Source organism: Petaurus breviceps, unplaced genomic scaffold (genome assembly GCF_028583685.1).
Source record: "Petaurus breviceps papuanus isolate PSGF00001 unplaced genomic scaffold, PetGlider_PUasm1.0 181, whole genome shotgun sequence".
Lineage (NCBI taxonomy): Eukaryota > Metazoa > Chordata > Mammalia > Diprotodontia > Petauridae > Petaurus > Petaurus breviceps.
The window spans coordinates 18,781,208-18,805,869 of record NW_027185784.1 but is presented as its reverse complement, the minus strand read 5'-3'; the positions used below and the strand labels follow the sequence as shown (position 1 = coordinate 18,805,869).

General features: G+C 37.8%; 1 protein-coding gene across 4 annotated transcripts in view; it reads left to right on the top strand.

The window, feature by feature from the left end:
• The first annotated feature begins 13,490 nt into the window (after positions 1-13,490).
• CNOT4 (CCR4-NOT transcription complex subunit 4) overlaps positions 13,491-24,662 on the top strand; it is a 200,847-nt gene continuing 189,675 nt past the window's right edge. Inside the window, exon 1 of one of the 4 annotated variants that reach the window (XM_069087290.1) lies at positions 13,491-13,735. The gene's annotated coding sequence lies outside the window, so the exon portion shown is untranslated. Of the gene's footprint in view, positions 13,749-24,662 lie in introns of all 4 variants that reach the window. The other 3 variants (XM_069087291.1, XM_069087289.1, XM_069087292.1) reach the window with 3 other exon arrangements.

Genomic DNA, 24,662 nt, shown 5'->3' with positions numbered 1-24,662 from the left:
AAGGGGAATCATGAGGTCCATTAGTGGAAGGACTTGAACCTCAGAGAGAAAAGGGGATCTCCCAGATTGTAGCCTCTATAGCTGCCTCAAAGTTTGAGAGTTCAAGGACCAAGCCTTCTAGAGAGAAGTGTAATTCTTGGCCATTGCTCATTTCTGGAGGAGGATTACACACATGGCCTTCAAATCTGAGAGAGAGCAAGGTACTAATGCCATAGAATGGACTTGCCCCTACTATTACCATGAATCTGAGACCCTGGGGAAAGGTAGAACTCACTAGGGAGGAAAAATTACATTGATCATTTATAAGCTACTGTGAATGCTTTACACATTTCTTATATTTTCTGTAGCATGAAATAAAAACTATACTACATTCTATAAGCATTGTTATTTTGACTGCTTGCATGGGAGCTAATGGTTCTTTTACCTGCATCTGACACGGTCTGAGGGCCAGGTCTGTGATATTTTGCCTCCAGGGTACTTTAGTACCCTAAAGGGGTTGAGGATTTTCTCTTCTCTGCCATTGGTTTGAGCACCTACCAATTGTGTTTTCTTTTTAGGGACCAAGTGATTAGCACCCCAGTTTCCTTCAACCACTTAATACTACACTACTTTTACAAAGGGATATTTATTTCAAAGATATAGCAAGAAAAAACATAAAAAATATTTCCCTTAACGCTCTGAAGGCATACTTCCCACACCACACAGACATACTACCTTGGTCTCTGGGAAGAAAAGGGGGACTGAGCTTATGGTTTAGTACAATTCCTACATGGTATTAATCCTACCAAGTTCAAGTCCAATGCCCCAATGGACTAGTGTCTTTGAACACTTGCTCCTTAGGGCTTCTCTGATGGGCTAGGTATAGCACTTGATCTGAATGGCTGGATTCCCAGGTCGCTGTGGATATACATATATGCATATGTATGTATATATATATATATGTATGGATATATTATATACATGAAAGTATATCACACACACACTCTGTCTGTCTGTCTCTCTCTATATATACATATATATGTATGTGTATCTGTTGGGAATTCTCCACATTTGATACTGAGAATTTCAGTTACCAGGACAGGGAATTCCTGGATTTCTACTTCTACTAACTCCTGAAAGTACTAAACTCCAAAAGTCCCTGATTAGTAACCTGATTGGAACATTTTTATCATTTATTAGGGCCTTCTGCCTCTCTTTTCTTAATCTTATTCTTGCATCTTTTCCCTATCAATTTCTACTTTTTTTGTTCAATAAGAGTTATTTTTTCCTGCTGAATCCTTACATTTCAGAGTTTGTATTTTTTATATTTCTTTTGTACTTCATGCTTTTGCATTTGGTCCAATGTGCTTCTGACATTTAGTTTCTACTCTTGAGCCATATTTATTTCTTATCTGCATCCATCTACCTTATAGCACTGATAATTATCCATCCTGGAGGGTCCCAGCCTATACTCCAATGAATGAGAGGTTTACCTCACTTTATCCTTTCCCAGTCATCTGAAATAATATCCTTTTAGGCACAGAAGCACCAGTGAAACATAACTAAGTTTGCCATGGGGAAAAAGGAAGATATCTGTTCAGGAGATCTGGCATAGGTCTTCCAAGAAGCAGATTATATTTTCCCAAATTACTAAAAATGAAATCAGCCTTTGTTTTCCTGAATGTGCCTATATAAATAAATTCCAGGTTAGAAATTAAGGTATTTTGTGGCCTAGAAACCAAGTCATCTATTAAGAGATGATTTTTCCCAGTTCTCCTATTATAGAAATTGCAGATATTGTAATTCCATAAGGATTTATTAATCCTTACCATGTGCCAACTACTGTGCTAAATGCTGGGAATATAAAGATAAAAAAAAAAACAGTTCCTGCCTTCAAGGAGCTTATATTCTACTGGGACAGGGAACACATGTACACAGATAGATAATATGAGATATGTAAAAAGTAAAATCAAAGTAATTTGGGTTGGGAAGGGGTGGCACAGGCAATTATTGGCATCAGGGAAGGCTAGCCCCTGAAGAGAGACTTCAAAGTAGCTAAAAATTCCAAGCAGAGGTGAGGAGGGAAAGCACTCAAGCCTTTGCAAAAAGAAACAGAGAAGTTGGAAGGGAGATGTCATGGAAGTAGAACAGCAGGTAGTTATTGCATTGAATTCCACTTTGGCTGGAACACAGAATGTGTGAGGGGGAGTAATGTGAAATCATTTGGAAAGACTGGTTGGAGTTAGATTGTCAAGGTCTTAAAATGGGAAACAGAGGGTTTTGTGCCTTGTCCTTGAGGCAGCAGGGAGTCACTGAAATTCCCAGAGTAGGAAATTGACATGATCAGAACTGTGCTTTTTTTCAGCTCTTTGGAGGATGGACTAGAGGCAGAGAGATCAATTGGATTACTGGTGTTTCAGATGTCTTGGCTTTTGCTCTGTACTCCCTTCCTACCCAGATGCATTCATTTTGGACTTCTTTGACTTCCAGTTACACTCGTTTTGGATTTCTTTGATTTCTCTACCATGCCTTCAGTAAACTCATCACTAGGAAATTTTGTCATCTTGCAAGATTCAATCAACATTGGTATTCATACCTCATCACTAGTTGGAGGGTACAGCCATGAACTCCTCAACTCCCATTAAAGGAGGGAAGACTGGAAAGACATTTCCTCATTTTCCCACCTGGCTGCTGGGAAATGTATTAATTTTAACTTCTTTGATTTTTCTACCATGTTCCCTGCACTGGGTACTCCCTCTCCGCCCTTTTCAGTTTTCCTTTGTGTGTTGTCTTCTTCTGTTAAATTGTAAGCTTCTGGAAGGCAGAGACTGCTTTTCTTTTTTGTATTTGCATCCTCTGCAAATGTTGCCTGGCACACAGTAGGTGCTTAATGAATGTTTACTAACTATTGGCCCTTCCTTCAATCCTACTTCCATCCTATTAAGAAGTTCTTTTCTTTGTGGTACCTTAATATTTTCTTAGCGAGCTTACAATACTGATCATACACATTTTTGAAAAAGCACAGGCAGAGTTGAAAAAAGTAAATTCCTATAGCCTTTATTCACTTCCTTTCCACCTGGAAAAAAAAATCTGTCACTGAGAGAAACCATATAATAAATAGTCTGGGAAGCTTCTAAAGAAAAAGTCATGCAAGGCAAACTTGATTGCCTTTTGAGAGAATTATAAGGTCTATAGATGGAGGGAAGGACCTTATCTAGATAGTAGCAGGTTCACTCTTAAAACCTCTTTGAATAGCAGAGGAACATAGTCAAAGCACTGGGTATGGAAATGCCTTTAGGCACAGCTGACAAAATATATAGCATCATAAAAAGACTGGTGTCTGGGAGGTACCAGGGAAGTAGTTTAAGGGAAATCCAGATGTGTGATGATTAGGACTTTGACAAGGGATCCATGGGAAAGAGATTAATTAATAGAATCAAGTGATATTGCAGAAAAGTAGAGCTGTATGAGTGGGCTGAGAAGTAGCAAATGAATTGAGTTTCAATGGAAGTAAGTAAAAGGTAATGAATTCAGGGAAAAATAATATAAATTGTATTTATAGGATGATGGGATGTCTAAGCCATGTATAGTTAACTGTTGTTCAGCATCTAGCAGAAGTGTGTGTGTGTGGGGGGGGGGGGGAGAGTATGACCACCCTTCACATTCCAGAATAGATTCTGGTAGAAATTAGAATGTCAAACTGTCTTCTCCAAGATTTATTATATGCCCCCCACTTAGTTCCCACACCTTTACATCTCTCATCAGGGCTTTATTGGGACCACTGGTATACCCAGGTACACAGTGGTCAATGCTGTTGAAAACAGAAAAAGAAGAAATAAAAGACTTTCTGTTTTGGCATTTATCAAGGATAATATTTGACAGGACAAATGTAATTTGAGACATCTTCTTTCTGGGGGAATCATACATAGCACATCCTTCCTAATCTGACAGGATCCTGGATCTTAGACTCTCAATTATAACCTTAGAAAAATTCACAGGGATCAAAGAACCGTGGATTTGGAGCTAAATGTAACCCTAGGGGTCATCTAATCCAACCCTCTGGTTGTACAGATGAGAAAACTGAAATCCAGAGAATTTAAATAATTTATCCAAAGTCATACAGATAGTTCACAGAGCTGGGATTTGAGTGCAATTTTCCTAACTCTAAGACTGTTTTTTCTACTGTATCACAACATCTTGCAACAATTATACATTGATGGAAGTCAGTGTGATAAAGTTGCCATGAGATATTTCCTTCAAAATGAGGGTATCTTGGTAGCTAATTTTTATGTTATCTTCCAGATTTTACATTCCCTAACTCTATAAAAAATACTGGGCATCATCAATAAGGTTGTTAGAAATGAATCTGAAAACAATATTGTATCCTTATGCAAAACCATAGTCCAGTTGCACCTCAAGAAAGATACAGTGGAACTGGAGACAGTTCAGAGAAGGGAAAATAAATTGATTAAGGAAATGGGGAGGGAGGAAAGGAGTGACTACTATTTGAGAACAGATTCAAAATTTGGGCTAGAAAACTGAAAGAAGATTTGACAGAAGTCTACAAAATAATGAATAGTGAAAAAAGGATGAACATGAACTTGTTGGTTCAATCTTAGTAGGCTAGAAGTAGAAGTACCTCCTTGAAGCTTGAGAGAGTTGAGTTTAGGAAAAATGATAGGTATAGAATAATGATAGCTAGCATTTATATAGTACTTTAAGGTTTGTAAAATACTTTACAAATATCATTTCATTTTATCCTCAAAATAACCCTGGGAGGTAGGTGCTATTATTATCTCCTTTACAGATGACAAATAAAATGAAATACTGTTTGCTTTACACAGAGGGTAGTCAAATTATGGGGCTATCTCAAAAGGTAATAGAACCTAAGAAATACAAATAATTTTGTAAGGGTTTAGGGAAATTAATATGCAACTAATCATACTGCATTATTAAGGAGAATCCAGCTATTTTGATATGTTCCAAGTCTTCTGAAGTTGGTGTCAGAGGACTACCATGCCCACTTGCAAAGTTTCCCTTGGACCTTCTATCATGGGAAGAATTTCTGGCTGTATGGAATGTAAATCTGACCCACTATGGTAATTCCTTGGCAGCTTGACTGAAAGTAAAGGAAGGAGAGAAAGGCTTAAAATATACAGAGGCTTAGAGCAGGTGCTGTCCATGGTGATAGAGAAAATCTTTGCCACATTGGGTCAAGTGCAGGATGTTCAAAGGGTTTGGAGAAGGAAGGGAATTTAGAAAGTGCCTAATCTAACCTCAATATTTCACAGAGAAGTAAAGTGATGTCCAGAGAGGAGAAATAATTTAGCATTATAAAATCATTGTTGAGAACTGGAAGAAACTTTTGATATCACCTCATTTAACCTCCTCATTTTAGAAATAAACTGAATTCACAGAGAAAATAAATGGCAGAGTTGGGACTTGAACACAGGTTTTCTGATTCTGAATCCAATGCACTTTCCATTACACCAAGGTAATCATCAGAAAATATCAGAAAGAAGATATCAGAAAATCACAGAATCTTAATTGAAAAGTACCTAGGAGGCCTGAGAGTACAGATACATGTGAAAATATACACAATTGGTCAGATTCAACTTTCGCTTAAAGACCTCTTTTGAGGACAGAACCACTGCCTTCCAAGATAGTATATTCCATTGGTGAATAACTTTCATTATTAAGGAGTTTTTATATCATGCCTAAATTTGCCTCTCATGAACTTTCACTCTTTGCTCCTACTTCTGTCTTTGGGCAAAGGAGAACAAGTTTACATCCTCTTACACTTGACAGTCTTTCAAATACTTAAAGAAAATTTTCATATGTCTACTCCTTCCCTATCTCATGTCTTCTCATGACAAACATCTGCAGTTACTTTAAACCACCCTCATATGATATGCTATATAGAGCCAAACTGGACTTCTAATTTTTCTTTGCAACTGAACATTATATCTCTCATTCCTGTGTATTTACACACAGGAATTCCAATTCCTGGAAGGTAGTCTCTCAGAATATGGAAGAAAGATTACTTTATTCCAGGTTCACTTTACTTCCTCCTTGAAGCTTTCTCTAATCCCCTCTATCCTTAGTGCTTCCTCCCTTCTCAGATTATATTAAATTGACTTATCTAAGTACCTATTAAGCCCTAGTAGAATGTAAGCATTTTAAGACAGACAGTTTTTTCCACTTTTGTCTTTGTATTCTCCTCCCTTTCCATTCCCCTGCCATCAGGGTCTAGCACATAAACAATAAATGTCTTGTTGAGTTGGGTCCATCCACATACACAATAGCTTTAATTACATAAAGGTCATAATAAAAAGACAACATTCTGGTCAAATACAACAGATAATGCTGTACCATGATATCAGAGTTAAATTTATTGGTGATGAAGGGTAAACTACAAATGTGGACAGTGACATCATGCTCCTAGGTGATTTTTAAAAACTCTTTGCCAGGAATGTACTCTGTGGGTGAGGGTGGAGTGGAGGAAGTCTCCTTTGTGAGGCAATATATCCAACAGATATTATACCTGTAGATTTGTCGCTACAAGCCTACTTTTCCAGGATAAAGCATTCCCTTTCAGTAGCCACTTATCAATATTTTTCATGTTTTGTATTTATAGATATTCTTTAGCAAGAACAATTTATTTTTTTGACTGAAGCTATGATTTCATTGGTAAAGGGAACTTAGGACGAGGAGATACCATAGTAGATGACTACCTATTCTTATAGTCTTAAAGTGCCTGTGTAACTGATAGGTTAAGTGATTTGCCAAAAGTCACACAGTAAAATTGTGTCAGAAGAGAGTTTTAAACTCTAGGTCTTCCTGCCTCTGAGGCCAGATCTCAATCCAATGAATGAATGAATAATGCTTAACAATACAATGCTTATTTCTTAAGAACTTACTTTTGCCAGGAACTATTCACAGAATAGCTATATTCCACTGCCACTCAAGAACACTCATCTATTAAATTAGTTACAAAATGCACAATCTAGAACCTTAAATATATGAAAATTACTGCAAAAATTGTAAATAATTCACCATAATTTCTGAAGTAATTTGTATATTTTCAGGGCAAATTTTATTAGGAGTTCTTAAAATGACTGGCTTTGTCTATTTTCGTTCTCACTTATTATACTCATTAATCACATTGGTATTGATGAGGTATGGGCTCTGGGAGCCCCTTGGAGCTATCCTTGAGTCCTTGAGGTACAGGCTCTGGGAACCTCCCTTGGACTCTTGATTAAATCATCCCATTTGATGAAGCATTTGCAAGAGGCAATAAACCTTACATTGTGGCTGAGCCCAAGCCTCTGTTACCAGACTTTCCACCCTCTGTTACTAGACTTCCCACCTATCAAAATATGGTCCACCCTTGAACTGGCCTAGCCCACCATTGTCTGTAGTCTCCAGAGACTTTCCACTCTGAATCATCCATTGACTTCATTAACTCCTCCTGAAGACCCTCCCCAAACTTCTCTCCTAGACCATCCCTAGATTCCTCCTACAATCTTCTGTATATAAGACCCTGTCTTGTCTTCATGTTTGTGAGAGCACCATAGTAGGGTGAGAGGACCACAGAATGCTATAGAAGGGTGAGAGTGTCATAGAAGGACCTAGCACAGACTTACTCTGTGTCTAATGCAAGCAAACTTTTAATAAATTTTACTTTTCTTTGGCTGAGAATATTCGAATCAAATTCTCCAGAGCAACCCTAACCTTCTTAGTGGGTAATCTCTTCAGTATAAGTGAGTCATTTATGAATGTCCCTTATCACTTGGTTTTCCTTTTGTCCTAAACTACCTTCTTTTTTCCAAATAATTTTATTACTTCAAAAAAGCATTGTTATACTTTTCTTTCATTCATCTTAATAACAATCCCAAACAATCCCTTCTTCTCCACCAGAGGGGTGTGGATGGGGGGGGGGGGTGGAAAGGGAGAGAACAAGCACTTATTAAGTACCTACTACATACCACACCCAGGGCAAAGTGCTTTACAAAGATTATCTCATTTGATCCTGAAGTACATTCCTGGAAAAGGGTTCAGAAGTCACTTAGCTAGGTGTCTCCTTCTCTGCTAGTACCAATATTTTCTTCTGTATTTCATAAGGATTTTATTGTCTTCTAATTGTTTACTTTATTTATATTATTGTGGTTATTGTGCATATTGCACTTTAGATATGCTTTATTCAGATCTACTTATGGTTCTTCTATATTCAAGTTTTCACCAATTTTTCTGAAATTTTTTTATCTATCATTGCTTACAGTACAGTAATATTCCATTGCAATCATATACCACATATACCATAATCTATTTAACCATTCCTCAATTCTCAGGCATGTGTTTTATTTTTATTTTTTGTTATTCAATTCACCTCCCTCATTTTTTCAAGTCCTTCTCAAATCCTATTCAAAGCTTCCAGAAATGGTGATCCCAAAATTGCTCAAATATAACAGAATCTTATAGATGAGGGTGGGGTGATCTCTCTAGAAATCATCAAAAATAGGATTAAGTACCTGTAAAATACTTATAAAACTTTTTAAAATGAATGTGTTAAGTGAAGACAAGGTGTTCTTTAGTATCCTAACATTAGAGGAAGTAAGGAAGGTGGAAGGGAATTGCATTTAACATCTGAAATTGTGTTTCATCTGATGTAGTTGTTCAATTGTTTCACTTGTGTCTCAACCCCATTTGAGATTTTCTGGGCAAACACACTGGAGTGATTTACTATTTAATTCTCCAGTTTATTTTACAGAGGAGAAAACTAAGGCAAGTAGTGACTTGCCTAGGATCACACAGCCAGTAAGTGTTTGAAGCTAGATTTGAATTCAGGAAGATGAGTCTTTCTGACTCCAGACCCTGCTCTCTATCCACTGTGCCACCTAGCTACCCTTCATCTGATATTCAATACTGTAAACATTAAAAATGATTAATAATAATGATTACATGAGCAGATAACACTATGTGATATGGTAAATTGTCAGTAAACTTTGGATTAGACTTTATCGGCTTGGTCACAAACTATAGAACTAGGTTGAAGACAGTTGATACAAATAAAGACTTAGCAGTTAGAATTGTCCAAAAGTAGAATTAAGGATAGTGAGTTTCCTTTTGATTTAAGAAATGATGGCTAGGAGATCACTTGTTAGGGAGTTGAATCAATGATTTGGGGTCAGATGCAGTTTGGATTAGTAACCTCTGATACCACCTCTGAGTCTGTCTTAGTCCTGTGACCTTACAGAGAAAATAAAGAGCATACAAAGAAGTTCAGAAACTAGAATACTGGACATGGTGGAACAAAATTCAACTCAGATAAATTTAAATAACACATCCACACACACAAAGACACTAATCCTACCTCATCCAATGGCAGATAAGAAAAAAAATTGGGGATAAACATTTAAGGACAATAATGAATAGCAAAGAAAAATTCCCTCATTGGTTCTATTAACTTCCTTGATGTGCCTAAAGGACATCATTTAGTTTATACATTTTTAATAGAAATTGTGATTTCATTGGTGTAGGAAACTTCCAAAGAGGAAATGCCTTCTAGCAATAAAGATTAGCTCCTGTATGTTCATTTTGTAGCCTTAGAGAACTACCTGGAACAGTTATTTGCCTGGAGTAAAAGGTTGGATTTGAACCCCAATTTTTCTAACTCTGAGGTTGGTTCCCTATTCACTATACCAAAGTGCCTCTCAGTTTTGAATAAAGATTATATTTCTGTAGAAAAAAACTCTCCATTCTGCTAGCTAAGGTTTACAAATTATCCATTTTAAAAGGTGCTAGATTAAATTTAACAAACATTTATTGAGTACCTTCTATATTTAAGGTACTGTCCTAGGCACTAGGGATACAAAGACAAAAATCAATCAATCCCTACTATCAAGGAGGTTATATTTTATTGGGTCTAAAAATTCTGTTGGTTTTTGCTGTATTTAAATCCTATGTTCTTATTTTTATCAACAAGAAAATCATCCTGAAGGAGATTCTATGAAAAAAGGTAGAACTGAAAGAGAAAATTATAAAAAGGGACTGCAGATAGAGTCCCCCTCTCTTCACGTATATGGAAGATCAAACAAGGAGAAAACAAAGAGTGGAAGAAGGGGAAACACTTTTGTTATTAAACTTTTGTTATTTTGTTATGTTTATTAAAAGGAGCATTTTAATTTTAAGGGTGACAAAACTCAGAGACGGGTTTGAAATTCCTCTCTGGAGATTAGCAAGAGAATAGATAACACCTGTTCATGATTATTTACACCAGGGATTCTGAACCTTGTTTTTTTGTTTTTTTTGGTAGCATGGTCCCCTTCCAGGGTAATGTTTTTCAATGAATAAAATAAAATACATACTAATAAATAGGAATCCAATTATGCTGAAATATATTTATCAAAGTATTAAAAACAAAGTTCACAGACCCCAAATTAAGAACCTCTGATTTAGACATTCAGAGGATTTCAGATGATCAGGCCTCCAGGCTGATTATTTTATGATTCTGTTATTAAGCTGTTCTGTTAAAAGTATGGTTTATTAGATGTTTTAGTCTTTATCATGATGGCATTTTTGTTGTTAAATAATGATAAACATGTTTATTTCATGAATGGAAAACATGGTGAAGAGTCATACAGGATGGGCAGGCATGGATTGGTCATGCTCTGTGTCCTGGGGAAAGAACCCAGATCAAAGTCACAGACACATTAGAGTCTGAGAGAATAGGAAATATTTCATAAATATTTATATGTATTCTAACCAATTCATTCTACCATTTTTGAAATTAATGTACACTCTAAACCCTTCTCTCTCAATTTTGGAGGTAGCTAAGAAATAACAGCATTAAAAATTATGATTCTAACCTTAATTTGCTCCTTCTGAGTCTGTCCCTCCTATATCAGCATTTCCTTGCCTGCTCAATTATAATTTCAATGCCTCTTCTCCAATCCGTAGAGCAACAGAATTTAGAACTGGAAAGGTCCTTTGAAATGGCTAATTATATCATGGGTAAGACAAAACTTACTTGTTATGATATACAGGAGGAGACTCTGAGTACTTTTCCATTTTAATGATACATTCCTTTGAGTAGTAAACAATTATTGTGCATCTATAATATGCCGCCAAAACAGAACTCTGAAAGGACAACACAGTCTTTGCATTATTAAGATCGATGGTCCCTTTTAAACTTTGACTTTATAGAGGGTTGTTGGTAATGTTTTTAGCAAAGCTACTAGAATTGCCTGTGGGTGCCAGTGATAGTGAAGAAAGAAGAATGGGAAGGAGAGAAGGAAGAGGAAAACGGAACCAGAAAAAAAGGAAAGGAAATGGAAAAGAGAATTTCACTTTAAAAAATGTTGCTGAATTCTTTCTTTGAGCAAAGCAAGGTGCTAGGCCTTGAGCAGGATAAATTGATAAATAAGACACAATTCGAACTTGTTCTCCATGGGGTGTGTAGTACTATGAAAAGATGTAGTTTATGATGCCATGTACTATTGATACTTTGACCATGTCCCATCTTCCCAAATAGAGTTTAAGCTCCTGGAAGACAAAAGGAGACATTTATATACATATGTAATAAAAAAAGAGGCAGTGTCAAGAAAACCTGGATTCATGTTCTGACTCCTTTCCTAGTGGTCTCAAAGAAGATATTTAATTTCACAGTGCCCCCAGGCAACTTTCTAAGGTTCTAAAGTTGCTAGCCTAAATTTGCTCTAATTCATAGAGGGGCTATCCTCAAGGGCATTCCCTCCACCAATAAAAGCACAGATTTGGAGGGAGAAAAAAGGAGAGTGTAAAAATGCATAAGATATAAAGTACAAAGAGAATTCCAAGTAGAGAAAACTCACTTTTGGCGGGGGAAATCAGGGAAGGAAAGTTGAAAGAAAGGACTGGTCTTTCTTCTCATCTTTATAGCCTTCGTACTTGATTAAAAGTGTCAAATTGACGATGGGTGGGCAGGAGGATTTCACTTGGTTGAGAGGTCACTAGTACATTTCTCTTACTTTACTGATTGAAGCAAAAAGGAAAATAGGTTGAATGTTAAAGGAGGATGTTCTTTCAACACGATACTCACTTTGTGGTAAAAAATTGATACTTTTAACCATTAATCATACACAATTTTAGCATATATATTTAAAAAAACCTTTCAAAGTACTTTCCAAACATTGCATCAGTCAACAAATATTTATTGTGCATCTACTAATTATATCTTACATTTTGTATACCTTCTTAAGGAAGCTTTTTTCAACTTTTCAAAAATTTTTTCTCACTCTTATGACGATGGTAATACTCTCCTTTGAGGGATGTAAATTGACACATAATTTGCCCATCTGTAAAGAGAAGGGGTGGGATTAAATTATCTCTTATATCTCTCCTGTCTGTGAAATTCTATAATTCTGTGTCTCTTTTTAGTTGAGAACAGAAAAAAAAAAGCCAGACAGTTTCAGCCTTCGAGAACCTAAGTCGCGTCACTTCTATTTACAGAAGGGGGAGCCTGAGAGAGCCAGGCAAGAGTTACCTAGGCGGAAGCTGATTTGGAACTTGTGCTTTACCACGGACCGGTATTTAGTATCACAAAGGCAAGCAGAAGATACTGCTGAACCTTCGTTTTAGGGTGCTGGAGTCACAAACGGTAGGGGAGTCTGAATTGGATACTTTTTTGAGTCCTGAGTACTTTTACGAGGCTAGCCATTTTTGCAGCTTCCTGGGCAGGTTGGGAGGAGAGGGGGAAAGATGAGCAAAAGAGCGGAGCGCAATAGTTTGACCAGAAGCACAGTCTGGTCCACCGCAGGTCCACCACTCACTTGGCAAAGTGAGCTCTCGAGTGCTTGCACGTCAATTCACATATTTCTGCATGTGCAGCTAGCTTTTCTTTTAAGCTCCGGAAGAATCCGAACGAGAACATTTTGTATTTTGTCATTATCGCTAAAAATGAGGAAACGTTGACTATAGCTTAGGTGTAAAGGGGGAGACATTTTTTAACTGTTACTATTTATTCGCCCACGCTCCGTACGCATAAATTCAGCTCTAGTGATAATCCTGCTCAGCTGGGACCTGGCATCATAGACCACCCCTAGCGCTCGGTTTTTAATGTTAGCTTCTCATTCGGTCCCGATTTCCCCTGTGATCCTCCCATTTTCTGGGGTGAACGAGCGGGGGTAGGCTATATCTTTTCTCCCAGTTTTGGCAACTTGCTCCCGGATGCCACGGGCAACCCTGATTCGCTGCATTTCAGCAAACAGAGAAAAAACCACAGACAAATGACACTGAACGCTACACGCTCGCGGGGAGGATAGGGAAAGGCCGGGGCAGTCAGCAGTTTAGGAAGCCACGTGAGATCTGCCCACTACTCCACCCGTTCTCCCTCTGAAGAAGGAAAAGAAGATAGGGAGGGGAACTTCAATTCCCGGCCTGCAACTGGGCCGTTGCTTCCGAAGCACTACAACTCCCGGCGTGCAGCGAGACGAGTCGGAGCCACCTCCTTCTCCTACCGCGGTTCCCCCCTCCCCCCTTCCCGGCTAGGTCCGTGTGCGCCTGCGCAAGAGAGGCCGGAGCAGTCTTACCCTAATGTAAGATGGTGGCCCGTCCGGCTGTGGAACCCACGGAAAGCCGAGAGTCCCTCTCTCAGCCATAAAGGTCGGACTTTGAGGAGCCATCCAGCCCGGTCCCGACGAGGCCTCCCCCGGCAGCCGCTCAGCAGTCGTTTGCGAGGACGCGCCAGCCCGTGGGCTCGGGAGGAGGAGAAAGCGAGGTGCGGAAGGCGGGTGGGTGTCTGCGGGGCTGGGCTTAGGGGGAGCCGGAGGCTGGCCGGCTACGAGAGCGCGGAGGCTTCGTGGGGACTGTGCAGGCCGCACCGCCCCCCCACCCCCCAACACATACCCCACCCCCTGCCTCTTCTTCACCCTCCTCCTCCTCCTCTTCCTCCTCCTCCTCCTCCTTCTCTTCCTCCCCCTTCGGTTCAGCAGCCTCCACCAGGAAAAGGGAGCGAGGCGGCGGCAGCAGCAGTAGCAGCAGCAAGAGGAGGAGGCTGGGGCGAACTGAGCCTCCTTAGAAAGCCTCTTCCACGGGGGGAGCCTATCTAGCTCCCCCCCCCCCCCCCCTTTTCTCCCCTGCCTTCTTTTTGGGACAGACGACTAGGGGCTGATACTGCATGTTTCCCCAAACTCCCTCTGCTTTTGGTCTCAGCCCTTCCCCAGAGCCCTCGCGCCCCCATCCCTGTAACTAACATCACCTCCACTCTCACTCCTATTGCTTGCTGCACATTAATTCCACGGCCAAGGCTGCTACTTGGTATTTCCCCACTGCCGTCACTCGAGACGTGGACCCCTTACCTCTTCTGACGCCCTGGAGCTGCTGCTTTCAGCCAACACACTGGTACACCTGCCCCGGGATAACTGCTGCTGCTGCCCATTCACAACCTTTCTAGGACTCCACTCCTGGCCCATGCTACCCTTTAAGCACTTATGTCATTTTAATCTAGTCCCTTAACTATTTTAAAGCTGCAGGTCATTCACCTCCCCCACCTCTTTTCTCCATAACCCGGCTGCTTTTATTTCTCCCTATTTCTTTAGTCAATGTCTTAAAATCTTTAGTTCCTGAAGGGAGGATGCCCCGTGTTTGGCCATGCTTACTGGGACTTTTAGGGAGTAAAAGAACTGGGGATTTGAATGACAGTATAACCACTTTGGGAAATTTTAAACAGATTGCTAAAATTTTAAATTTAGTATAGCAGTCTTTTCATTTTACTTTCAATTATCCATGTGTGCATTAGCTGCTTTTACCAGTCTCTGACAAATCTTTTCATTTTAGACTGCTGTCCTATCTAGTGTGCTTCTGATTTTCCTCTCCTTCATCCACTTGATATATCCTCAGATTATGTAAATTATTCAAAATATTACCCCAAATGATACAAAAGAAGGCAACTGGCACACACACAAGCATTGCCAAGCTAAATAGAAATGATTTTTGGATTACTACTTCGTATTTTTCCTTGTATTCCCTTCCATAATTGACAGCTGACTAGGTGACTGGAAGTCTGGAAATATGGTTTAATTTGTCAATTATCTAGTTCATTTAGGATTTGGATGGAAATTTTCTCTGTAGTTAAAATTAGATTTAGTTAGTAGTTGTATTTTTGGGGGGGAATTAATAACAACTCTTTTTCTTTTAACTAATAATATGGCAGTAATCTGAACAGAATAGTTTTTCTTGAAAAATCTAACAGAGATTTGTTTATTTTGTTTGTGTTTAACCTGATGGTGGGGCTAGGTTAAGAGAAATGATAAAACCGTATCTATGCACTGGTGCTGGTTGCACTGTCAGTGAAACTGACTTAGTGAAAAGGACAGATAGTTTGGAGGGAGTGTGGTTAGCTCCTATAAAAGTGTTTTTAGAAAAACAAAAATGGAAAGTAAAAATAATATAAGGACTTTGCATTTTAGATGAGTTTGCTGTAATCATACAGAATTAACAGATGAAAGCGAAGTAGTCTGTGATGTGGTCTTTTATATTTAAACAGTATCCTTAGAAAATAGGTTGGAAGTTATGATGTCCATCAGTTAGTATATCTTTTACTTTCTAAAGTAGTTCACAAGCAAATATTTAGTAAGTTTGCTTTACATCCAAATCTCTGTGTGATGTTGGTTTCAATTTAATTTTAAAAGGCAGACCCTGACAATCCTGTATTCATCACAATATTCGGAGCTCTGGCATTTGTGGCAAAAAATGAAGTGAAAAGTTAGACTAAGCTAATCTTTTTCTTAACCTCTTTTTTCTTTTCAACCCCTCAGGCTCCTAATTTGTCTCCACCCTCTATCATTAAAATACTGATGAAAGTTGATGGAGAAACTATTATATCTTGCAGTTTCCTTGAAATAATGATTAGTTTTGGGGTAGGATCATGATAATAAAATTGATCATCAGTATTGGAAGTCAAGCATATTGTTTGCATCTGGTTTATTCCTGATAGTGCAATGGAAAGCTTTCCAATTCACAAACAAACCTTATACACTGACAGGTTTAAAAATGTTTGTCAGTCAAGCTTGACTGAAATACAAGTAGTTTCTTCTAGGAGAATATTACTTTTGAGTGGTGAGAGGTGTGCTGTAATTTGGCCGTTTTCTTTTTTAAGTCTTTTCTCTTTGATTCTCCATTAAATATATTCTTTAAGAATTTGATGGTAACTTACCTTCCCTCTGCTTTGTTTTTCTTACCTATAAATATTACAAATTCTTAGTTTTAGTGTTCTACATTTAAAGTGAGTTTCTGTTGGATAGCTAAGGACTTTAATATCTCATTTTGTTTGGGAGTAGTAAATTGGATTTCTAAAACATCATCATATAGTTTATTTTCAGGCATTACATATTTGTCATGTTTTTCTTTGAACAGTTGGGGCATGTTCTGTGAGTGCAGGAATTCTTACTAGTTCTGTCCTTGAGATGAATAGATTATTTCAAAAAAAGTTGCATGATAAATATAAATAATTTAAAGTAGGGTAGTTTAAAAAATTTAGGTTTCTATACTGCCTCCAACTAAAACTTCTAGAGGTTGAGACAAATGTAGTTTCATAGTGGAACTTAAAGGAAAATGAAATTGCTTCCATATATCCTTCAATTTCAGAAGGATGTAAACCAAATCATAATGTTTGTACTGGTGGTAACATGCAAACATTTTTGTGTAAAATAAATAACTTATTGCTTAATAATGAACTACCTGAATGGGAAAATTTTGATATGAAAATAATCTTATAAGTTCTTATTGGTGGTGCATAGCTTCTTTGTACTGGTACAGGTAATACAGTTTCTTTAAAGGCATATTCACCCCCTTCCCCCCAGCCCTAAATGACAGTTTTAAAAGAATGGATAGAGCATCAGGTAGTAGAAAAGAGACCTGAACTCAGTCAGGAGGCATTCCCTGGGTTTGTAACCTTTTGACACTAGTTATATCATCAGGGTCTTCAATGGTCTCTTAAATTTCTCAAGTTCACTTTCTTCATCTTTAATCTGGTGCTACAGAACTACCTCCTGTAGTACCTGGTGAGGCTCAAATGAGAAAATATAAATGAAGTGATTTCCAAACATATATCAGCTGTTTTTATGAATGCAGTTTTATGTGGCTATGTTTTTGTTTTACTGATTTTCATAATTTTAAAAAAGACACCATTAGGTTAAGGTGCCTTTTTTTCATAAGCCAAAAACTTGACTTCAGACTAGGAATAAGATTCAATTAACTTTTATCAGTAAAGGACTTTTTGAGAGGAAAATGACAGAATCCAACTTCAGTGATTAAAGATTATTGAATGTAGGGAATTGGGTTACATGGATATTTCTACAGTTCCTTAAACATCATAACTAAAATGCACTATATAATTTGCCCAGAGGATTTCTTCTTCTAGACTAGACTCAAGTGCTTTTTACCACACAGGAAGAACATGTACTGGAAAAAGCTTAGTTAACATTCTAAAATTGTAAAAATTATGAGAGCCTAGTAATGTTTGGAAAAAATTTGTGTGCAAATCCCCATTTTGATTTTATAAGGCTTAGTAATGTGTTTGATTCTTCATCTTCACATAAAAGATAATGATGGTGGAGCTTTATCTTCTGTTTAATTTTTCTTTTAATTTGTAAAAAAATGCAAAAAAATTGTAAAGGCTGCAAATGTGTTACTGTTAAGCACATTGATTTATACAGAAATTTCATAGGTTTCTGAAAAGAATTTTGTTCAAAACTTTGTTCAAAGGCCTTTAATTTTTTACATGTGCATTTTTAAGTGGTTTCTCACGAAATGATGAAACCATGTCAATTTTTGCAACTGTGGTAGATTGAAACAGATCTTGACAGACATTCCTTTTTCACAGTGTTTTGGCAAGGCAGGGAGAAGAGGTTCAAAATGGAAATTATAAAAGAAATAAGGTTTATACACTGTGGCACTGCTTATCAAAACTTTTCCTGTGAGGGAATCATCTATCACTGGTGAATCTTTTTGCAACTTGGAAAAGCCCTATTAGCTTACTTGGTAAGAAAACTTGACTTTGGGGCAGGGGGATTATATCTTTTGAGTATCAGTTTAGAATTATTTGTGTGGGCAGCTTACTTTTGAAGGTTACTTTATGGTTATTAGGTTACTATTTTTCCTTTTTTAAAAAAATAAAAAATTGATAACTATAGAATTCAAATTTTAAGTACGTTAGATGACTTGTGATGATGGTGGTTTATATCTTCTGTATCTCATATTGATAAGAGTGAGGCCTTGCGTTTTTATAGATATAGTAATAATTTGGAAGCTAATCTTTTCTTTAGCAATTCTTAAGGTTTTTGAAGGGAAGGATGGATTATTTTTGTCTTTGTATGCTCAATGCGTACCAAAGCGCCTGGCACATAGTTGGGCACTTAATAAATGCTTGTTGATCTTGAGTATTTAGAAAAAGGTGGACTGAACAGGAAAGCAGAAATTAAACTTTTGTTGTATTGACCCATGTATTCAATTTTGAAATGAAAAAAAGTTATTTTCTGTTAAGAAAAAGCAAAAGGTAATTAGATTACATATCTTACCTGAATCAGAAAATAGAAGTGTGTTGGGTTACTGCTTTTGGCAGAGTAAATTTTTGAAGAAAGTAGTTATCAACTTTTGTAAAACAACTATTAACTGAAACATCAAAGCTTGCAGTATTTCCTTAGCTGCAACATGTAGACACTTTGCCTTTGTGCCAAATATCTGAAATTTCTTTAAAAAAATTTTTTAGTTCTTGTAATAAAAAGAAGTGCCAGTTTGGGGTATTTGCAATACTGAACATTTACTCCTTGTACTTTTGAATGACCTTAGTGGCATCATAAGGTAGATTCCTGATCACTGCCTGATTTATCAGTTCCACTTTTTCCCTTCTCCCTTGCTTTCTACCAGTTGAATTTTGATTTTTTGCAAGTTTGATTATAACAATAATTGTGAAGCCTGGAACAAATGAAAATGATGAAATAGTCCATGAGCTTTTATTAAGTGCTTACTTTGTTTCAGGTATTGGGCTAAAGCTGTTTTAGGTACTATGCTAAGCGCTGGGGAATCAAAGAAAGGCAAAAGATGGTCTTTGCCCTTGGGAAAAACAATCTAATGAGGGAGATGTCAAGCAGCAAATATGTACAAACAAGCCATGTACAGCATACTGAGGAGAGGCATTAGAATTAAGAGGGATTGGGGAAGGCATCCTGTACAAGATGAGATTTTAGCTAGGACTTGAAGGAAGCCAGGGATACCAGGAGGCAAAGATGAGAAGGGCCAATTCCAGGCATGGGAGGCAGCCAGAAAAAAAATTGTGGAACTGAGAGATGGAGTCTCATTCCTGAACATTAAAGAGGCCATTGTCACTGGGTACCTGACTGGTGGGGGCTGTAAGGCATAAAAAGATTGAAAAGGTAGTTGCAGGAACCTAGGTTATGAAGGGTTTTGAACACCAGAAAGGTGTTTTTGTATTTGATCCTGGAAGTGATAGGGAGCCACTAGAGTTTGTTGAGTTTGGGAGTGACAAGGCAGCAAGACGTGGTGGAAAGAAATCTGGATTTAGAGTCAGGGGTCCTAGGTTCAAATTCCTGCTCTGTGACTTACTACCTATATGGCCTTGAGCAAATCATTTAGCCTTAAGAAGCTTCAATTTCCTCCTCCGAAAATTAGAGGGTTTCACAACCTGATCTTTTAGGTCCCTTCAAAAGCTATAATCTTATGAAACTGCTTTTGGTAGTGACACTTTTCCTGCCACCTGCATTTTGATTTTTCTCTGTCTTTAATGAAATGCTTTTTTGCTAATTTTTAGCTGAAGTCTTGGGCTACCACACCACCATGTACTCTGAAAAAAAAATTCCAGTAAACTTATGTGCAAGAGCTAAGCTATTCATTCAGAATGAATATATTTACAAACTATTTTTTATTTTAATCCTTGATTGTGAAGTAAAAAAAACCTTTTTCTGAGACTTCTGACATTGAACTTTCATTGTGGATAAATAACAGAAGAAAAGGGAATGTTAAAGGATCTAGTGAGAATCTCCTAGTCTGTTCGGTGGATCCTTTGTGGAGGATTTGCTGGGTGATATAGATAAGTGTAGCACAGAATTAGAGGGCAAGTGGTAGTTTCTCATTTACTTTGTTAGAGGGAGTTACCTCTATTGATGGGTTCAGAGATTCATTGAAGTAATATTAAGTCAGTCAGTACTTAATTGAGCAGTGATTGTGTTTTGCAAGATGCTGAGGGGGTTGCAGAAGTTTTATATTAAATAGCCTGTGATCCAGTTGAGAAGACTTTTTAATATGTAAATCAGGAAAATACAAGTTACTCTGTCTTATGCATTTTTAGCACACAGTTCAGTAGAGGCTCAGAAATCGGGAGAGTAGTGTGGGTTAAAGGCTTTCTAGTGGGTGTGGAACTTGAAGAATGGAGAGGATTTAGATATTAAAGACACCCCAAGTCTGGGGAATTCTAGCATGACCAAATGCCTATAAGTAAGAAGCATGGTGTGACGAGATGATAGTAAGAGACCTGTTTGACTAGAATGGAAAAATTGGTTTGGAGGAGTTGTGGAAAACTTTTTGAAGGAAAATTGGGCTAGATCAAAGAGAGTTATCACTTCCAATTAAATTCATCATTAAGGCTTCTCTATGTGGAAGGTACTCTTTTAGGTATGGGGAGTACAAAAGCAAATCTGAAACAGCCAACTCCTGCCATCAGATTATTGGTATTCTCCTTGGTGTTGGTGTGGTAAGATACATGATTAAGATGCAGATATTAATATAAAGTTATTTAAGAGTGAAAGGATGCTAAATTGGGATATCAGGAAGGTTTCTTTGAGGAGGTAATACTTGAGGTGAGCCTTGGAGGAAGATAAGAAATGTTAGGCTTGGAGATGAGGAGAGAGGGCATATGTTCTACTTGTGAGATGACAACTTACTTGAATTTGTAAAGGTAGGAGATGGAATTTCAAGTTTTTGGAAGGGTTAGTAGTCCAATTGTGGTGGAATTTGGGTTCATGAAAGGAAATAATGTGAAATGTTAGATTGGTACCAGATGACAAAGGGCTTTAAGAGCCAGACTGAGCAGTTTATTTTAAAGACTACAGGAAACTATTGAAAGTTTTTGAGCAAGAGAATATGAACAGACTTATGACTTGTGAAGGTTATTTCAGCTACTCTTTGGAGGATGGATTAGTGAGGAAAGGCATAGGAAAGAAGAAAATCAATTATGGACTATTGCAATAGTGTAGGGGAGAGCTGATGAAGGCTCAAACTAGGGCATTAGCTATTTGAGTGAAGTGAGGGTAGATAGACATGTTGTAGAGGTAGAACTAATAATACTTGATGATCTACTCTGCAAGGAAGGAATTAGTAGCAGCAGCAGTATCTGACATTCATATAGCACTTTAAGAGTTGAAACAACATCTCACTTGAACCTCCCACTAACCCTGTGATGTAGGTACCAACATTGTCCCAGTTTTTCAGATGAGGAAACTTTGGTTGAGAGAAGTTAAGTGACTTGTTATATAGCTATCAAGGGTTGGATGTGGAATCTCCCTCCTAGGTCTTCCTGACTTCAAGTCCAGCACTCTATCTACTATTCTGTATAGCCTGAGAAGATAAAAGGGACTAATCAAGAGTGACCGATGTTATGAATCTTAATGACTAGACAGATGGTGGCAACCTTTGCAGAAGTAGAGAGAAGTTTGGAGGTGGGAAAAGTTCAAGGGGAGAAGATAATAAGTTTGAAATGCCAGAGGAATAGCCATATGGAAATATCCATAATTGCCATTGGTAATGGAATACTGGAGTTAAAATGGGAGATTAGATTGAGAAATTTGGGAGTTAATTGCATAGACATAGTCAATGGGAGCACATGAGATCACCCAAAGGATAGGGTTTAGAGTGATTGGGAGAAGGTTGAGGATAGAGACTTGGAGAACACTCACACTTAATTAAGTATAAAGGGCTAGATATACCTAAGGAGATTGAGAAGGAATTATCAGACTTGTAGGAAAACCAGGAGAAATCACTGTCATGAAAGCCAGGGAAGAGAGGATATCTAGGAAGATATGTCTAATTCAAAAACTGTAGAAGTTTAGGAGATGTGCACTGAGCAAAGGCCATTGGATTTAGTAGTTAAGATCCTTTAATACCTATAGCTAAGTGGTACAGTGGCAAATCACTCCATTATCTTTGCCAAGAAAACTACAAATGGGGTCATTAAGAGTCAGACATGACTGAACACCATCACCACCTATCCTTTTCTTAATCCCACCACTCTACTGAAACTGCTCTCAAAAGGTTATAAGTGGAGGGAGAGAGAGTAGGTAACACCAAGATATTGGCAGTGAATAGGAGAGTTATGAGGATGCTAGTTTAAGGTCATGGCAGGTTCAAGTGAATTTTTTTTTAAAGAATGAGGCACATTTGGACCTGAATGATAGAATTAAGTAAAGCCAGTATTTGGCAAGACATTCAACAAGAGACTGGGCAGCTAGCTAAGTGGTGCAGTGAATAGAGTACCAGGCCTGGAATCAGGAAGACCCAAGTTGAAATCCAGCCTCAGACACTTACTAGCTTTGTGACCCTGGGCAAGTCACTTAACCCTGTTTACCTCAGTTCCTCATCTGTAAAATGAGCTGGAGAAGGAAATGGCAAACCACATTATCTCTTCCAAGAAAATCCCAAATAGGGTCATGAAGAATATATATGACTTAAAAAAAGACTGAACAATAACAAGTCAGTATGAGAGAAAAGGAATAAGTGATCATGCAAATTCTGGGAGGAGAAAGTAGGAGTTGTGATTTGATGTGATAGACAATAGGGAGCCATCACAAGTTATTGAGCAGGAAGAGTGCCATGATGACATTAATAAAAAAATTAATTGGTGACCACCATAAGTGAGGAATTCCCTTATTTGGTGAAGTTCTCTAAATTCTCTCTCTTTTTTTTTGTGAATGAAATTATGTTGATTGTGTCAAGCTTGGAAACCTTGCAGAACCTACTAAATAAGTAAGATTAATCCATAGTTACTCAGAGTTGGGCCTAATTATCCACACAGGAGAAACAAGTAGATGAAGAATTCCTATTGTCTAGATTATGACATGCTATTGAGTAGACAATCAGTAGAAGATGTTCATCAGTATATTATCTGGGGGTATAAATGCACAATGAGTTGGACTCAGGATCAAAAAGGAAAGCAGGCAAGATTGTCTTTGGGAAATTGCAATTCTTCACATAAGACTCTGAAACAGAGGTCCATCTTTTTAACAGCAGTGGTTTCCCCTTAATGTTACATGGCTTTGAATCTTGGAATCTCAGTTTTGAAAGCACTGAAATTAAGATCACTCAAAGGTCAGTGGAGAGCTGTATGGTGGGTCGGAACAATCTTCAACATTTGTTTTGGAGTCTTCATTTCTGATTTCTTAAGTGTAGGGAACTCCCATCTTGTAAACTCTTTCCACTATAGCAGATTGGCAACTTTCATATGTGCCAGAAGCAGACTTTAGCCTGGTTCTTCCTGATAGGCAGTGTGGTACAGTGGATACATTATACCACGCCATCTCTTGGGGACTTGCTCTGGAAAAATGGAATAAAGCAAAAGTTCTCAACATGTGGTTTATGGACCCTTAGGGTTCCCCAGGATCCTTCTGGGAGCTCCTCAAGGTCAAAACTTTTCATAATAGCATTAAGGTGCTGTTAATTCTCATAGAGTAAATATAGATAGAGCCCATATTAAAAAAAAAAAAAGAAAGCTCTTTGGGGAGATCCTTAGGAATTTTAGGTGGCCTTAGATCAAAAGTATTTAGAACTGCTGGAGTAAAATATGCCATTAGAGAAATCTTTTTAGAGGAAAAAAATTCTGGCTGGTTACATAAGGACCTCATGTTCATGTGCTGCATTGGTATACATTCAGTGTCAAAAGATCTGAATAAAGGTCTCTAGCATGTTAAGTGAACCCCCTTTGGTGAACTTAAGGGAGGATATGGCAAGAGTTGTCCAAGATGGGCAGGCATGAATGGGCTGTAATCAGCATGGTTGGAGAGAGCACCTATACTGATGAAATCTCATATCCAGGTGTATGGGGTGGACTATAGGCATGAGGACAAGCTACAAAACTGTTGTCATAGTCCAGATATGATATACTAAGCACTGAAATGGGGGCAGGGACAATAATGATGAAGATGAAGGAATGAATTTGAGACATTGGAAAGGAATCCTGAGAGGTTGATTGTCAGGCTGCCATAGAATGAAAAGTCTGGGTTTGAATGTTGCCACATTTACTAGCTCTGTAAATCACTTAGCTTCTCAAATTCTGTTTCCTTATCTATAAAATAAGAATGTTATAAGTAGTACAGTAATATAGTATTATTTGTATTATAGATTAGTAGTTCCTCATAATGGTGATGGCAATGATCAAGTGAAATGTATATAAGGCAGACTTAAGGTACTGTGTAAAGGTCCGTTACAATTACAGAATTTACTGGTTGTTTGGGTCTAAGGAATGAAAGAGAAGACAGAAGTCAAGCCTAGGAGACTGGAGAAATGGAATAGATTCATTTTTGCTAGCAAATTGCTATTTATTTTCCCAGAGGCAAGTTTTTAGAAAGGAAATGATACATGATTGCTCAATTTACAATAACAAAAAATTCCAGTAGAAAAGATTAATTAGTATTATAAAAATA